Source organism: Talpa europaea (assembly GCF_964194135.1).
Source record: "Talpa europaea genome assembly, chromosome: 3".
In the NCBI taxonomy this organism is placed as follows: Eukaryota; Metazoa; Chordata; class Mammalia; order Eulipotyphla; family Talpidae; genus Talpa; species Talpa europaea.
This window is the reverse complement of record NC_140069.1, coordinates 31,005,032-31,019,510: the sequence shown is the minus strand read 5'-3', so window position 1 is coordinate 31,019,510 and position 14,479 is coordinate 31,005,032.

Genomic DNA, 14,479 nt, shown 5'->3' with positions numbered 1-14,479 from the left:
GTTCTACTAAGGACTTCAACTGGTTGAATAAGGCCCACCCACATTACGAGTGACATTGCTTAATTCAAAGATTACCAATCTAAAGGTTATTTTCCAACTTCGGTGACATAGTTCATTCCACTAAACTACTCTGCAAATAATTGCACACTTTGAGGGCTAGCGTCACATGTGTACATCTCCTTCCCATCATGTCAACAGCAAGTTGTGATGGAGACTTTTGTTTGCAAGTCTTTCAGGACATGAATAATTGTGTACCTGACTGCTTCAGAAACATATTTTATGATGTTGAAAAGTGTTCCTGGCATTGTGAAATCAAAACTTTACATAATTTTATAGGCAGAAATTCCCATTTGAGACTAATTTGGAATCAAAACTGCAAAATGTAAGAACAAGGAGTTGTATGTGAATAGACACACACACTCATAGGAAGAAAGACTAGGCGATTTCCCTCAGCATGTGAACAGTGGCCAGCTTCCAGTATTGGGATCACTGGTGGTTTTATTTCTTTTTCGTGCCTTTCTATATTTTCCAAATTTTCTCAAATGAGCACAGAATAAAACAAATATATATTGCTCCTAAACCAGTGAAATCTCTTCTTCAATTCTAAAACAGTAATCATTTGATACTGACATAATGTTTTTTTTTTAATAGAGGCATGTTTTATTTATTTATTTGTTTGTTTGTTTGTTTTGTTATACATGCACTGGGTACAGTCAGAAGCACGGGAGGGTGAGAGAATTCACCAGAGCCAGAGCGGGGAGCAGAGCAGGCAGAAGGACCGAAGTACAGTGCTGAGGGGAGCAGCGGGCGGCAGGAGAGGTCTGCGCGTCATGTGGGACTCTCCTCCAGTGGCCGGGGAGCAGCCGGGGATCGAACTGGCGCCGCAGAGGTTGCGGGCAGCTTCGCAACCCAGCGCTCAACCGCTGCGCCACCGGCGAGGCCCTGATACTGACATAATGTTTAACTCTAACAATGACCTCTGCAAGATGACACGTGAAAGTATATATGCTTCTGGAAAGCTTTTGGAAAGGAATTTGGCAATATGTATTATGGGAGTTGAAAGTGTCATACCTTTTGATCAATAATCACACTTCTGGAATTTATTTTAAACCCTTCACTACAATGCATATACACAGCAGAAGTATATATTGATATACAACATTTATTATATTAGCAAAAAGAATTGGAAACAACCAGTATTTAATAAGAGGTTGTTAACAAAATTATTATATCTACTCAATAAAATATTAAGCCCATTTTAAAAATTATATTCAAGCAGAAATCTTGAAGATAATGGAAAATAATTAGGATGTAAAGTAATTCTATAGAATGGGCAACAGGTACATATTTTACTCCTCAAACCCAACGGTGAAATTTTTTTCTTCAATAATTTAATTTCCCATTTGAGATATGATCCTCAGAGTGCTAGAAACTTAAGCTCAGAATTCAGGATTTCTACCTTTCTCCCAGGTGCTTTTCAGTATCAAAAGGATGCTTGACATATATGGAGAATCCAATCCTGGATCATTTTGCTGCTTCCAAATCACAGGGAGGAAGAGGACATTCTGTGAGACTCGTTAGGCCTTGCTGACTGGACACACCGCACTAATTTCTGTTCTCTCATTTTGTCACTTCCCCAAAACCCACCTGGAAAATGGCAACAAGCTTCTCTGCTCTCTGTCTAGAGTTGTTGCCATTTACCTGTAAATTAACCCACAGAACAGGGCCCAGGACCCTCCTCTGCAATCCTGAACATCTTCTATGTTTTCTTTCTCCTCTCCCAGGAAATGTGTGAGAGTGTGTGTGTGTGTGTGTGTGTGTGTGTGTGTGTGTGTGTGTGTGTGTAGGAGGTAGAAAGAAAGGAAAGGTTCTATACTTCTCAAATCCTACTCTCACTGCTTAGGTCTATAATCCCTTCGTGCCTAAGGGCATTGGTTTTTCAAACCCAAAGTCAAGGAGAGATTCTTATTTTTTCTGCTCTCTGCTCTGTCACGTATTTCTCTAGATTCAACTGATCCAGAACAGCCCAGCTGGATGAGAAGTATGAATAACCTAAAATAGTATACTTATATAATCACTAATAGTTTAAAAGAAATTGATCACAGGGGAAAAAGTAAAGAAGTAAGCATATTAAACACTGGTGGTGGCTACTGATTCGGGAGAATAGTCTTATGAGTGATTTGGCTTTTTAATGTCTTCCCTCTTCCAAGTTTTTTGGAAAGTCTGAGACTATGAGATATGGAGCAGTTATTGGAAAAGAAGGAAACAAAAAATAGTACCTATGCAGAGGGGGAAAATATAATGGAGAATTTACTGAAAACATTTACAATATCAATTTTTTTTAACTTTGTGAAGCTAGATTAGACCAAGAGAGAGGCATGCAATATATTAAGAATGGAATTGAATTCTTAATTCAATGAATTAATTAAATGAATTCAAAGAATTAATTCAATGAATTAATTGAATACTATTAAAAAACCTTTAAGTGGCATTATGTTATATATTACACTGTCTCAAAATAAACAATTCTTGTCTCTCAAGGCTTCATTTTACAGGTAACCTCTGGTTGCAAAATACTGTTCCTTCTACCTTGCGGATGTTGAGGATTTCTGCAACATGAGTGCCCAAAATACTTCCAAGTATTCTGATGGGTCTGGTCATTTAAAGCAGTTTGTAGAAATGAGACACATTTTATAGGCTTGAGCAGATTTGAAAGTTAAATTTATAACTGTACTAGTGCTGCCAGCTTATTAACTGCTCAACCCCATGAAGTCACCAGAATCCACAGTGAACTGTTCTTTCCTTTGACTTTGCTTATTGTATTGTCAGTTTTATAGTGTTTGCAAAGTACTGTCTAATTACATGTTGGCCTAGATGAGCTTCAAAGAAAGAACTTTTTGACTCTGCCAAAGGTTTGGTCCCCACCACATTAGGCAGCCTGTTTCTGACTCCTAAATAGGCACGTTCCTTGGAGGAGTGCTCACTTTCCATTTTGATTAACCATGTGACTTGAACACATCACTTCTCCCTTTTGGGACTGAATTTTTCCATCTCTCCAAAATGCAGTCTCCTGTGCTCCAGCTTGGAGATTCTCTATAGTGCAGTTACTGTGGGTTCTGGGCAACATGACTTGTGTTTCTGTCTCCTGCCTCTGGTCCCTCCTTTTCTCAGAACCTATAAATACTAGGTCATCCTGGGTGCATTTTAGGGTCTCTTCACATCTCCATCACAATCACTCTGAAGGTGACCTCCAGACCTGTGACTTTCAACCTACACCATTTCTATAGTGACGACTTCCCAGTTGACTTCTCCAGCTGAGATCTTCCCCCCAAACTCCAGGCCCCTATAGCCATCAGTGTCTCTGCTGAATATGTGATCATCACCTCTGACTTACCACGGCAAGCCAGGAACCTGCTATTCTCCTCAAAACCTGCCCCATCTGCCTCTCTCCCCACTTCAGTTAACAGTACCTTCCTTCTTCCAGTAGCTCAGGACATAAGTCCTAGGGTCTTCATCCTTGATTCCATTTTCTCTTTCATACTGTTTCCAATTCATCAGGAAATTCACTTGACTTTATCTTTAAATCTTTTTTTTAAGATTTATTTGCACAAGAACCGGGGTACAGGCCAGATGTGCAGGAGGGTGAGAGGATTCACCAGAGACAGAGGGGAACAGAACAGGCAGACTGACTGAAATACACTGCTGAGGGAAACAGCAGGTGAGACAGGTGAGCAGCAGGTCTGCCGCGCCATGTGGTTTGCTCCAAGGCCAGTGGGGATCGAACCGGCACTGCAGAGGCTGCGGACAGCTTCACAGCACTGGGCGGCTCAACTGCCTGAGCCACCAGGAAGGCCTTACCTTTAAATCTTCTCAAGAGTCTAGTTATGTTGCAGCTCCTCCACTGCTTCCACCTGGGTGTAGGCCAACAAAATTTTCATTCTATCAATAGTTGATGCTGTCACCTCCATCTGGTGTGGTGACTAATTTTTATGTCCACCCCCCGACTCCTTTCTCAGCAGAGCAGATGGGTTGACCCCATTAACACATCAGTCAACTCCTTGCTCTTCTATATTCAAATCCTTCAGTGGCTTCACCCTTACTCTGGATAAAAGTCAGATCCTTACAGCAGCTTCCAAGACCAAAAACAGTCTGCTACTTCTCTCCCTCTTGCTCACTAGACTCAATCCTCCCTGACTTTCGGTCCCTCAAACATGCCAAACCACCTAAGGCTTTTCCCTAGTTGCACCCTTTGCCTGGCATGCTCTTCTCCAGTTCCACTGGGCTCACAACCTCACCAATTACAAGTCTTCATTTAGATGACTCCCTCTCGGTGAACTCACACTGAAGACCATTTTGGTTTTAAGTTGCACACCAGCTCCATCCTGAACATTTACTCCCCACCACATTGCTTGCTTTTGTCTTCATACACTCAAAACTGTTATCATTTACTTATTGTCTTATTTTTAATCATGGTAAAATAAACATAAAACCTCCTATCTTATCCACTTTTAAATGTACAGTTTAGTGTTCTTAAGTACATTCACTTTCTATGCAATCCATTTTTAGAACTCATCATCCTACAGATGTGAAACTCTATACCCATTAAACAACAACCCTCTTCTCAGCAGCTAGCAACCACTATTCTTGTACACTAATGCTTGTTTCTTTGATTTGACTACTCTAAGTACCCAATATAAGTGGAGTGATGCATTATTGTCCTTCTGTGACTATCCTTTGTCACTTAGCATAATGTCCTCAAATTTCATCCATGTTGTAGCAAGTATCAGATACCCTTCCATCTTAAGCCTGAATAATATTTCATAGATTGCATGTACCACATTTTATTTATCCTTTCATCCATCAGTGGACACTTGGGTTACTTCCATTTTTGACTATTGTAAATAGCACTACTATGAACACATGTGGGTAAATGTCTCTTCAAGATCCTGTTTTCAATTCTTCTGGGCATATTATTTAATCAGAAATAGAGTTGCTGAATCATATGGGAATGCTACATTGACATTTTGAGGAACTGCCATCTTGTTTTCCATAGCAGCTGCACCATTTTACATTCCTACAAAGAGTACATAGAGTTCTAAATTTCTCCACTGCCTTGCCAACACTTGTTATTTTCTGTTTTTTTAATCGTAACCATCTCAATAAGTGTATAAAGTGGTAGCTCATTGTGGTTGTGAGTACTCTGGTGGATCTTGTCATGTGCTTGTTGGCCATTTATATGTCTTTTTTTAAAGATTTATTTTATTTATACAAGAACCAGGATATAGGCCAGATGCATGGGAGGGTGAGAGGATTCGCCACAAACAGAGCGAGGAACTGAACAGGCAGACTGACGAAATACACTGCTGAGAGGAGCAGCAGGCGAGACAGGAGAGGTCTGCTCGCCATGTGGGTTGCTCCAAGGCCGGCGGGCATAGAACCGGTGCTGCAGAGGCTGCCGACAGCTTCACAGCGCTGTGCTCAACCACCTGCACCACCAGGGAGGCCCTGTCTTTTTTGTCTGTTCAAGAACTTTACCCATTTTTTAAACTAGTTTTTTGGCTTTTGTTGCTCTTATCCAGTTGTGGGAGATTTTTATATATTTTGGATAGTAAGCCCTTATCAGATATGCACGAAAGGAAGCTAGTGACTTACAAAAATCTTCTCCTGTCTCATAGGTTGCCATTCTGTTATGTGCACAGAAATCATTTCTTTATTCTATTTACCATCAACTGTCTCCTCCTCTAGAATGTAAGCTCCACAAAAGAAAGGCCATGTTTATTCTGCAGCTCTAGTTAGAGTTCACAGCTGTAGCTCCATGCTCAGAATGGTGAGCTCTCAACAAATATTTCCCAAATAAATGAATGAGCCAGTGGACCAATCACAAATGTGGCCCAGCCATTTGCAATTCCTAACACCCACAGGCATATCAAAAGTGAATAAAATCTGACTATAATTAATAGTTACTTAAAAGAAGAATGTTCTGAAACAATAACTTACAAATACATTTCCTGAATAAGGGCATTTAAAAACCTTCTGTCCCCTGCAGTTGCTTTCTCAAGCTACCCGGAGAGCGCTGCACCTCTCTTGGAGTCCATTAAAGTGACAACTCGAAGTGTGTATGAACTCAAACCTAGCTCCCCTTGTCTGTGCTTTCCCATCTAGGATCACTGTGCTGTGTGGCACCCCTTTATCACTGGCCTCTCTCCCACATCCTTTTCTGCACTGCTCCCTGTCGTCCTCTCTCAGATTGCAGGGTCCAGGCTGTGCCCCCATCTCTGCTTTATGTCCAAGGTCCCAGCCAGCTCTGTCAGGGATTACTTTGCCTCCATTGTTCTGCTGAGGACCACACACCAGGGCACAGCTGAGGTCCCCTCCACTCTGAGGAGGCCTGTGGGAATCTAGGAGAGAGGAATGAAAAGGGACAAAGATTGAATAGTACTTAGGAGGGGGTTGTTTAATGTCAGCACCGATTAATGATAATAGTAATTTAGAATCTGCTTACGGTTTCCATTGTTAAGCTTTGCCAAGAATTTCCTAACGTGGTATTTCAAAGCCTTCCGGGTCATGTCTGGCTGATGCTTCGGACCTCCGTTCTGCGGCCAGGACGTCAGTGGCGCAGGGTGTGTGTGGTCCAGGAGGAGTGGCGTGTCGGTCACATTAGTTCTGTCATTAGCTCAGGTCCCATCTGCTCAGGTGAGGTTCTTCAGTCAAGGTCACCAGTTCCCACCCACTCCAGCACGGCAGGAAACACCATTATTTTCATTGTAAGGACAAGTTGTAGAGTCCCTTCTCCTTTACTCCCTGTTCTTGGTTTCTGTGTTCACCCAAGGGAAGAAAGAAAAACAACTTCACCTCCCAACGAAACACAATGTCAGCAACCAGAGGGGCAGGGCCTATTACCTGAGGAAGGTTAAGTGTGAGCCTTTAGGCAGTTGAGGTCCCATTGTGACCCAGGGTCCTGTACCCTGGGGACTTTCAGCTGCTAAATCTCTCCATTATTCACTCTCCTCTCCTGAAAAAGGCAGGTGATTGTAGACCCTACTTGTAATCTGCTGTGAGAAGTGAATGAGATCCCTCATGTAAGGCCCTGAGAACACTGCTTGTCTTGTAAGTGCTTGGCAAATGTTAGTGATTATTATCAGTGCACAATTAGTGAAGGGTCGGGGTCTCCGCCTTTGGAACAGGTTTTCTCAGCCTCGGTACTAGTGACATTTTGAACCCAATAATTCTCAGTTGTGGGAGATCTGTATATTGAAGGATATGTAGCCACATCCTTGATCTGTAGGTGCCTACTAGATGCCAATAATAATTACCCCTTCATCCCCTGCTCCCCTGCCTCACCATCCCAGTTATGACAACCAAAAATATCTGCAGACCTTACTAAATGATGAAAAGAGGTGGGAAGGGAGGAAAAACCTCCCCCAGTGGACAACCCCTGTTTTAGAATAAGCAGTGAAATGTATATAAAGGTGTGTGTTAGCAGCTATGACCCATGCAACAAAGGCAGCTTTGCTTAAGCTGGGAGTTTCAATATTCCCAGAGGGATTTGAAGAGTTGCAAGGTCGCAGAAAATGATGCCAACACACTTCCCATCCTTGTAGTCCCAGTTGGGGACCAAGCACCCATGTCCTCCAAAGTGGAGCCCATTCTTTAGCTCCCATCTGCCTCAACTCCCCCCTAAGGACAAAGATCAGCTGTCACAGGCAATGTCATGTGTGTTTCCCTCCCTGTGCTATGCCCAACTGGTAATAAATGCTTCGTGAAAACTTATTAAATGAAAGTGAAAGAGGTGAGTCTGCGTACATTATCTCAGTTTCTTTCCTTTTTTTTCTCTTTCTATTTGGGCTTGGATCATGGAACATTATCATCTTTTCAAAAAGCCACAAATGCCACACAAAACAGACTCTGAGTGACAGGAGAACAGATGACAGAAGGGAGCTAGAAGGGAGGAATTGACAAAGCAGTGGTGGGGGAGGGGCTGTCCTCTGACAACCCCCCTCCTCTGAAGAAAAATTTACTCTCTTTGAAGCTGATGATGCATTCCTTTCCTTGTTTCAGGCTTATGATGAGCAAGGAAAGAGGAAGAGGGGATCCTCTCTAAAGGCTTAGAGATCAAGGCAGTCAGTTTCCAATCTTCCCACTTCCTCGCAGCCCCATGAAAACAGGTAAAGTTTACAGGTCACCTCCACTGACTAAGTCTCCTCCAGAGGAAAACGAGAGCTTAGAGCAGAACTCATGGGAGAATTCAACAATGGGGATACTGTTATCAACATCAAACCTGATGCAAGGTGGGGGACAAAGAGTAGAGAGCTCAGAAAGATCAGGGAAATGCCTGGAGACTGTAAATGAAGGAGGAAGTCAGGACAGACCCAGGGCTTCTACCTGCTAAGAGTCAATGATCTTGATCCTCTTTTGACTTGACCATAATCTGGGCTCAAATCAGTGGCCAACTGAATTATGGGTCCTTTGTATTAGATTCTTGGGTGAGAAAAAGCCCCAGGTGAAAATACTTTACTGAATTTTAGTGGGCATATTAGAAGCCCTCCAGTGCCCCAGGAGAAGAAACAGAAAAGTACCCTAGTTCCCCAAACCTCTCCCAGTATAACAAATTAAAAACAGAAGCAGAAATGTTAATTCTGATGGAAGGAATAGGGCCTTGTTGAAAACTAGGTGAATTGAGAAGACTAAGGTGGTTGGGGAGAGGTGCCCTCTTTCTGGAATCCTCTTGGCTTCACTGAAATTCCCATTTTCTTTCCTGTGGCATCCAGATACTACTAGTTTTCTGAGATGAAGGTGTTCTCATTACTCTCATCCCCATGAATTCCATTTCATCCATCCCTCTCCCTGTGCTCTAGCAGTAGAGGCATTCAGACAGCATTTAGCACTGAACTGCTTACATGAGGAAATCCCTTGAAGATCTCTTGGGTAATTGAGTCCATGGGGTAGAATGTGTTGATGTTGCTGGGGATCTTTTCTTTGTAGTAGCTGCTGCTCTTGTTCTTCAGAGCAGAACTGTTTATCCACTTTGACTTCTGCCCTAAAAAGATGGCAATAGTGTTAGCAGCATGACCTAGGTTATGTGCCATCATCTTGCTTCAGCATTGAGTGTTAACAAGTGAGTTTTGGCTTAGAGCTCAGTATTACCAGTTGCCTAGGCTGATAGGTAAGGTAAAACCTGGCATCAAGAAATCAGTTAAGATGTAAGTACCAGGCTGACTACACGCTGGTGAAAATTAGTATTGTGCTGGCCAAGAAATGAAGATAGGCAGATCAGGATGGGGTGGCTCAGGTGTCTTAGTCAGTTTGAGCTGCTGTGACAAAAATACACAGACTGGGTAGTTTGCAGAAAGATTTATTTCTAATAGTTCTGAAGGCGGAAAAGTCCAAGACCAAGGTGTTTGCTGATTCAGTCTCTGGTGAGAGCCCTCTTCCTAGATTGCAGAGGCCTTTTTGCTGTATCCTCACATGGCAAAGAGAGAGAAAAAGGAAGCTTCCCCCTCCTCTCATAGGAGCACTAACCCCATCTTATGGGGACTTCAACACAAGGATTTAGAGGGGATAAAAATATACAGTCTGTAACATTTGGCCCAGAGTTGTGAGCTACAAGTTTCAGGAGCAAATTAGAGCAAATTTGTGACTAATGGCCTCCACCAACCAGTGGAGAGAGAAAGTGGCGTTTGGCTATCTTGTCGGAGACTTTGGGTGAGGATACAATGATGTGGCTTACTTGAAGGTGGTTAAGGAAATTAACAGAGTTTGCAAATGAGAAGGGTGCTCATGGCAGAGCCCACCCAACCAGTGAATCCTTGGGAACCCTGTAACCTGTAACAGCTCTAGCGTTTTAGACACCTGATCATGACAGAGCCTTGGTGGTTATCTAGGTAACTGCAGATGTTTTATCATGATGATCCTCTCCCATTGTTTCCTCCCTTCTGTGGCCCTTGCTTGTTTCAGACTGTTTAAAGACTAATTTGTCTGGCCTAAGGATCTGGCCACAGGGCTTGAGCAAATATGTCATAGTTCTTGGTTTATAACCATCCTAGATGACACAAGGAACAAACCAACTACCTGTAGTTTCATTGAAATGCCTGGAAATCTGGTCCGAGCCTGTTTTGCTCATCACTTGACACAACCACAACGTGGCACCCCTGGGATGATCAGATTGGACAGCTTGGGTAGGCAAGGCTCCCTTCAGGGGGAGAATTTGTTTTTATTTTTAATTCACTTCAAAGTGTGTGCAGAACAAGAGAATCATACTTTTTTTTTTTTTCTGCTTGCCACATATTTTAAGAGTGGCACATGGCCGAGGAAACTCAGGCACCCTCTCTGTGTTCAGATTTTGAGATTGATGCCACTCTGGTTCTTACTTTTCTAATTATTTTTGCCTTTTTTAGGTTAGAAACTTCTGAAATGCAAAAGAAATTGTCTTCTTCATTCTATTAACAGTACCTGTTCTTTGAAAAGTGTTTAAGACTGTTCAGTGATTCAATAGTCATTGACTATTTAAAAGAAAAAACTTTGTAGAGTGTCAACTTAACAGATACCACTCATGCTCTTCATTTCTCTACATGACACCTGGATGGATTTGGCTGAAAAAAAGGAGTAATTTCAGAAATATTAGGGTAGCAATATTTCAGGGCTCCATTATTTTCTGTCGCTCACTTTTCTTGTTGTCAGAACTGAAAAAGGACCAGCTACACATACATCAAGATAAGAACTGCGCTTCCATTAATGAAAGGGGAGGGTTCACTGGGAATCAAGGAGTATTTTTACATTGCCAAGTGGTAAAAGGGAATTTGTTTCACGGCCTTATCTGGCTTTTGATCATCTGGACAGGCGTACAGAAAGAGAAAAGTTGGTGTTTATTTTAAAGAAAAAAATTGATTTTTCATTGCATCAAATATGTGTTGCAGCTGCTTAGACACACTGCTCCGAGAGGCAAACAGGATGAGCCTGTCAACCGAGGTACACAAAATTGTCAATATACTGATTTTAAAAAAAGAACTGTATACTTAATGCTACCAGTTTGTAAAAGTCAAGCAGCTTTCAAAATCGACATCTGACTGTCTAAATGAACGACATCCTACATTAACCAGAGGTTAACACACTTCATCAGCAAATGTCCATTCTCATTTAAGAGAAACAGAGTAGCAAAACTGAAAGGACCACATTCATCTGTTTCCTCTTTTCCAATGGGGGACCAAGATTCCAAGAGAGAATTTAAAGCTCACCTAGACTGCCAATGTTGAGACCAGTCATTTCAGGCATCTGTTAGCTGCACGAGCCTTATTAACATATTCTGGCCATGTAGATGCCTCTCTCTGACTCCCTCCAAGTTCACACTCATGGATTCATCCCATCTGTAGATCAGACAGCACTATGATGACATCTGACACTGCCCGGTCTTGAAGAAGCACTTCTAGGGAGAAGACTATGCTTTTTCCACCTTCAGATCCCTCGTGAAGCTTTATTGAGCAAATAAATGAAGCAAGTAAATGAATGGGCTCCTATCAGTATTCCAGAGTATGATTATCATCACTACAAGTTGTTCTCTTTGTGTGTCTAAGAAAAAATTCGAATCCCCCGGGCAGCTTTAATTCCTGGTTGATGTCCACACTCCAAGAATACCCTTCAGCTGTTGACTGTCCAGCTAACTCTAGACAGGTCATCCTTTGCTTTCAATTCCTATCCACTTTACTTCTGTGACTTCCAGCAATCTCTTTGCTTCTGCCTATAGTCAACAATCTCCCTTCTCTAGTCATCTTTTTGTACTTCTGTATCATTCCATCTACATCTTTTTATCAGATGTAACTCTTTCTGTGGCAAGTAAGAAAATTCTATTCAAATGCCTGGATTGATCTTTTGCTCTTATAATAAGGCTGGAGCTAACTTCAAGATAGCATGAAGACCTAGTTTCTCTCTCCTTCTGTCAATTATGCAGTCCATTACATTTGGAGGCGCTCCCCTCTAGCTAGCAAAGTGTCTGTAGCAACTTCAGTTTGGGATCAAGTCTGGCATTAAAGCAATGGTAACTCAATAATGAATCCCTAGTTTCCAGAATTGGTACTCCCTAGTTCTGTGCATACACGAGTCCCAATCACCATGCCCAGTGGGTGAAATCCACTGTTAAGATTAGACCACTTTCCAGTGCTGGGTGCAGTCAACTAAACACCAAGCACTTGAGCTAAACATTGAATAAGGGTAGTTTCCCCTTGAGGGAATTCTCACCTCAAGAAGTAGGTCAATTATGCAGTCCAAATGTAATGGACTGCATAATTGCATAAATGCCAGGTGGCAATAACCAACACCCACTAGCACCCTAGACTTGTGTTCTGGTTTTTCTATCTTTTCCTGGGGCATGGTTCCACATACCCGCTTTGTTCTCTTCCATGTTACTGATATTTTTGATGCCTCATCCCTATGGAATAACACATTAGTTCTATTGTGGTCCCTGGCTGTTCTTTGCCTCTTTGGCAATGTCCCTTTTTCTGCCTCCATCACTATCCCCACATACAGCCAGGTTTTACCTAGATTTTAATTCAACAGCATCCTCTTCAAGAATTGAAGTACCTGCTAGTAAAAAACCTAGTAAGAGAACTGGAACATCTGCTGTTTGCTTTCTCTAGCAACCACAGACTCTCTCATTTTTCATCAGCTTTTTCCTTCTGTTTCTATAACCCCATCAAAACCAAATATACCCAGGCTTCCCCATCCATCTTAAGAAACAAGACAAAACCACTTTCATTCAGCCTTGGCAGCATGCCCACCCCCTCCCTCTCCTTCCTGTGCTCTGTCCCCTCCCCACATCACACTATCACCCCATCTCAACCCCTCCAGGCTTAAGCTCTCTCAACCTGTCTCTGCTTTCTTTCACCAAACTCATTTCTTACATCCCTGAAGTTCTGTTTCTGGGGCTGTCTCCTTTCACCACCCTCCTAAAGATTTCCTCATAGTCAAAATATTTGAATCCTCTTTCTCCCTCACCTTCCACATCCAAATTGCCCTCAAGACCTTTTAACTAGACTCTGCAAATGACCCTTAACTCCATCCCTTCCTCTCTATTCCTTCTGCCATATCAGGAATTTTCTCACAGTTCATCCATATCCCTTGTTCTGTTTCTCCATCCTTCAATCTGTCCTTCCATCCAACACTCACAATTGATTTGTGAAACAGTCCCCTTCTTGAATAACTTCTCATGGTGAGCCATGGGCTAGAATTCATATGGTCTAGCTTTGAGTTCAAGACCATTCTTCATGTGCCCTCATCTGCTATCATGATCCTAGAGAGACTCTGCACTCCAGTGTGTCTTCCTACATGTGCTCACACTGATCCCTCACCTGGAATAATGTCCTACTGCAACTACCAAATATCTCTGACTCTTCCCACTGGCTTTAGCCCTTCCCCCTCAGGACTCCTCCCTACAGATTTAAGCTCCTCCTGAGTGTGCTCCTCCGACATACATCATTCTGATTTATAACTGTTTATTTGTGATTGGCTTAAAATACCAGACCATGAACACCATGAGAACTGCCTCCATGTGTTACTTAGTTCTGACCCCATGCTTTGTACAGTGCCTGGTACACACTGGCAGTGAGACCAGCCCTCTATTCCTAGAAATTTATCTGCTCTGCACCTCTTCCTTCCCTAAAACCATTACCTCTATATTTTTTTTTCTTCCAGCCTCTTTATCCAAATCACTAGGAATAAGAATCCACAACCTTCCACACTTCTTCTAGACATCTCTTCCTTGGAAAATGGAATATGCTTTCAAGCGCTCATGCTCCTGCTTTGGTCTTGTCCCCTGGTCACATCAATTGCTGCTTCCTTTATCTGCACACAATGTCCTTCCTCCAAGTATTTATTGTTTATTCAACATTTTTATTTTATAGCTGCTGTCCCTGGTGATCTTGCTATTAGATGGAGCAATGCATTGTTCCCTTGAGATTCCCCTCGCTGACTGCCTGCTGCCCTTGTGACAGAGATCCCCAGTGGGGTCACTTTTCACTGTTCCAATCATCCTGTTTTCTTTTGTTTGACAATAATCTCTCCAAAATTTTTCCCTCCCCCTCCATATGCAAAGGTATATAAGTGGTTTATTCCTTGACAATGAACCACATGTAAACTAAGGTTAGGGTGGCTATGTCATTTACTAACCACTTGGACAGTGAACAAAGGAGCTATATTAATAGTTTCACCTGAGCAGTAGATATAACCTGGGACCATTCCTAGCCAATTAGTTCATATGACTGCCCTATGACTGTGTAATTTGAATTTCCTCTACCAGGAACCATCACTTCCATCCAGTGCTTCCACCATTATTTGAGATTGCTCACATCATCTTACTTTTCATTTCAGCCTCAATTCTTTGCATTAAGTCCCTACAGCTTTTAGCATCAAATTCATATTCCTCCTCTTGCAGCTTAACATAAATTGACCTGATTTAAATTCTTTATTCCATCTTCTAGCAAGCAGAGTGTGG